Raw genomic sequence first — 4,016 nt, 5'->3', positions numbered from 1 at the left:
TACTCGAAGTAATGCGTGACATTTACAGTCGCGTTACCTGCGCAGTAACGTTGCGCACAAACAATTAGCGCGAACGTCCTTAAAACACAATAAGCACATGAAGAGAAGAGGGCCATGACGTCATGCACGGGGAAAGACCGGGACGGGGACCCAGACCCCTGACGGTTCAAACCAAACAATAGGATTTTTTTTACGAATAAAGTGGCCTAATAAAAACAAAATACGAACAGCGTTTACAGCTTTGCTTGCAAGATGTTATGGAATGGTAGAGACAAAATATGTTGACTTTTAATGGCAAGAAAACTAAGGTTATCCATTTTACACATCTCGGTTCTCTCGTTCGAACTCCACCATCGACTGTTTGTCAATCCGAGACATTAAGGGAGCGTTCGATTGAGCGTATTCCGGAATAGGAATACATGGAATAGAAGTTAGAAATTCTTCGTGTTTACGGAGATTCACATTAAGATTGTCAAACACCTGCTAAAATGATATTTTAAACATATCTTTATTATCCTTGATTAAGAAAATAACACAAACAGCGGTGATAAACATTGTATTCCAACGCATTTTTATAAAACTTGACGTTTCTTATGGTTACATTTACTCTACGACTTTTCTAAACAAAAGAACATTCTCAGCAAGGATGAATGGGCAGCCTTGAGTGATTTACGCAGGGATGACAGTATCATCATTACGAGACCAGACAAAGGAAACGGCGTTGTCATCGTCAGCAGACTTGATTATCTTAGTAAAATGAAGAAGTTGATTTCTGACGGTACCAAATTCAAACAATTAAAGCATAATCCAACTAAATCTAGAGAAGAGAGCCTTTCTGCATAACTTCGCAAAATCAAAAAAGACGGAATTATTGATGACGTAACATTCCACAAGATTCTACCCAGTGAATCTTCTCCTGGTGTTTTATATGGTCTGCCAAAGGTTCACAAGGCAGGATGCCCTTTCCGCACTATTGTGTCCTCTGTGAACACCTACAATTACAATCTTGCTTCCTACCTCGTTGGCATATTTCAACCAATTTCCACCAACCAACACACGGTTAAAGATTCATTTAGTTTTGCAGACTGGGCCAAAACATACAAACATAACAACGGAATAATGTCCCGGGGGGGGGGGGGGAACTCCCATATGAAACAGACGGGGATGCTCGTCGTCTCGCTTAGGGGTGTAAATTTTGGATTTTGGTCTCGCTTAGGGTGTTCCGGGCAAAGCGCCAATATTTTATGCCACCAAGGTCTCGTTTAGGGTTTCGCGCAGTAACACAGAATTACGCGAAGAGAAACAGAAGTCAAATTTCCTTTTAAATTTTCTTTTTAGATAAAAGCATTCGATGATTATGCCTTTTTATCATTAAAACTCATTGCGTGTCGTATTTTTGTGTTTTTAAACGGTCTCTTTTAGGGGTCAAAATTTGCTTAAGCCACGCCTAGATTGGTCTCCTTCAGGGGTTAAATTCAAAATTTCCGACGAGCATTCCCGTCTGTTTCATATGGGAGTCCCCCCCCCCCCGGGAATAATATGTTCTTTGGATGTCACTTCTCTTTTTACAAACGTGCCGCTTGATGAAACAATACAGATTTGTCTGGACAGATTATACTCTCTCCCGGATCCTCCGCAGTTACCTCGTTCTGTTTTGTAGGATCTTTTGCAGTTTGCCACTAAGAAGAGTCATTTTATATTTGATGGCCAATACTACGATCGGATTGATGGTGTAGCCATGGGTTCACCTTTAGGCCCCGTTTTGGCTAACATTTTCATGTGCCACTTTGAAGAAAAATGGTTGATGAACAGCAGATTCTGTCCTTCACTTTGGTTCAGATATGTAGATGACACCTTCACCATGTTTGACAGCAAGGACAATGCTAATGAGTTTTTAAGTTTTCTAAATAGTCGACACGATAGCATTAAGTTTACTCTTGAATTCAAAGAAGACAATAAGATTCCATTTTTAGACATCCTTCTCAAACGCTGCCCTGACAACACTTTCTCTACATCTGTCTACCGGAAGAAGACATTCACAGGCCTTTACACCAAGTGGGATTCATTCACACCTCGCAAGTACAAAATCAACCTCATCCGCACTCTCACCTATCGATGCTTCCGAATTTGCTCCTCGCCATCTTTATTACAGGCCGCTATTAAAGATCTGAGAAAGCTCCTGTTGCAAAATGGTTACCCTCAAGGCGTTATCACGTTCAACATTAACGATATATTGAACAAAAATAAAAACAAATCAAATAACCCTGTTCAAGCTACAGTCCCCAAAAAAGATATCTTAATCGTGTTACCCTACTTAGGTCTTCATAGTAACCAAGTCACGAAACGTCTGAAATCCTGCGTATACAATTTCATACTCTTTCGTCAATCTCAAGATCATATTCCAAAACACACGCCGCATCAACTCCTTTTTTCCATACAAAGATCGCTTGAACCGATCTCAGAGGTCCAAGGTCGTCTATAAAGCTGTCTGCTGGAACTGCGATGAATTCTACATTGGCAAAACAAAACGAAGACTCCACGACAGAAAAACAGAACATTTCAAGGCCCTAGCTAAAAGTGACCATTCATCAGCCATTGCTGATCATGTGAAAACTACTGGCCACGACATTAAATGGCATCACTTTGACATTTTAGCGTCCGGAAAAACTGACTTTCACTGCAGAATTAAAGAGACTTTGTTCATTCAAGAGCTAAAGCCTTCTCTTAATGTCAATATTAGTAGTGAGAAGTTATTGCTGTTTTAGCTATTACTTTTCATTATGTCCAAACACGTACTGCTGCAGATCATTTTTCTCAGTCTAGGTTCCAGACCCCTATTGTTTACGATATATATATAGTTTTTAAAAAATTGTAACGGTCACTTTTGAAAATGTGTGTTGACTAGCATACGAAACGTCAAGTTTTATAAAAATGCGTTGGAATACAATGTTTATCACCGCTGTTTGTGTTATTTTCTTAATCAAGCTACGATGGCCTAAGAACAAGAGTTTATTATCCTTGTTGCTTCAAAACGCCAAGCATACCGTTTTGAATCATCACTCTCCGTATTCTTATCCCGGCATAGGGTCAATCGAACCACTTGATCACCACCTTTGTCTCAAGTGTCATATCAACACAATGTGCCAATCAACATATCAATCCCTTTCGATGATGGGGAGAATTAGAAAATACCTCTTTGACCGTAGCTGTGTGCTGTGAACTGTTCATACGCTGATTTCATCGAAAATAGACTATTGTAACGCCATTCTTTAAGGCCTCCCAGCGACAGAGATCATGAAGCTACAACGACTACAAAACACAGCTTCCCGGATTACCTCGAGAACCAAGAAATTCCAACACATAATACCAGTCCTAAGACAACTTCATTGGCTTTCAGCAGAAGAACGGATTGTGTTCAAGATCCTGTTAATAACATACAAAGCTTTACTTGGCATGGTGCTAGATTACATAAACGATCTTCTCCACAAGTACAAACCTACACGAGCTCTACGGTCTGCCTCGGCAAACAACCTGATAATTCCAAAAACAAGATTTTCTTCCAATCGACTATAATCTGAACGGATTTCGAATTATTTTATTTCACTAATTATCTTTTCATTTTTTTGATCAACTTGTTAACGCATTGAGGTTTATATAATGCGTACAAAGAACGTTGTATATTATTATTATTATTATTATTATTATTATTCGATTCTCTGCAGTTGTCGGGTGTTGTACCGTGTAATGTTTATTGTGTCTCAGGAACTCCCCGTAGCTTAGAGACAACACTTTCCGCAACAGGTGAGCAGTTCCAAGAATGATTATTATTATTATTATTATTATTATTATTATTATTATTATTATTCAATTCTCTCCAGTTGTCGGGTGTTGTACTGGGTGATGTTTATTGTGTCTCAGCAACTCCCCGTAGCTTAGAGACAACACTTTCCGCAACAGGTGAGCAGTTCCAAGAATGATTATTATTATTATTATTATTATTATTATTATTATTATTA

General features: G+C 38.9%; 1 long non-coding RNA gene across 1 annotated transcript; it reads right to left on the bottom strand.

Annotated features, from left to right (window-relative positions):
- Positions 1–1,887: 1,887 nt before the first annotated feature.
- Positions 1,888–2,218, bottom strand: LOC138027869 (uncharacterized). Its single transcript, XR_011127535.1, has 2 exons — positions 2,110–2,218; positions 1,888–2,019 (listed from the first exon to the last, which is right to left on the bottom strand). It is a non-coding gene; the product is annotated as an uncharacterized lncRNA (long non-coding RNA).
- Between the last annotated feature and the right edge of the window lie 1,798 nt (positions 2,219–4,016).

The sequence above is a fragment of the Montipora capricornis genome, chromosome 12 (genome assembly GCF_036669925.1).
Source record: "Montipora capricornis isolate CH-2021 chromosome 12, ASM3666992v2, whole genome shotgun sequence".
NCBI classification, from domain to species: Eukaryota; Metazoa; Cnidaria; class Anthozoa; order Scleractinia; family Acroporidae; genus Montipora; species Montipora capricornis.
This window is presented reverse-complemented; position numbering and strand designations above follow the sequence as displayed.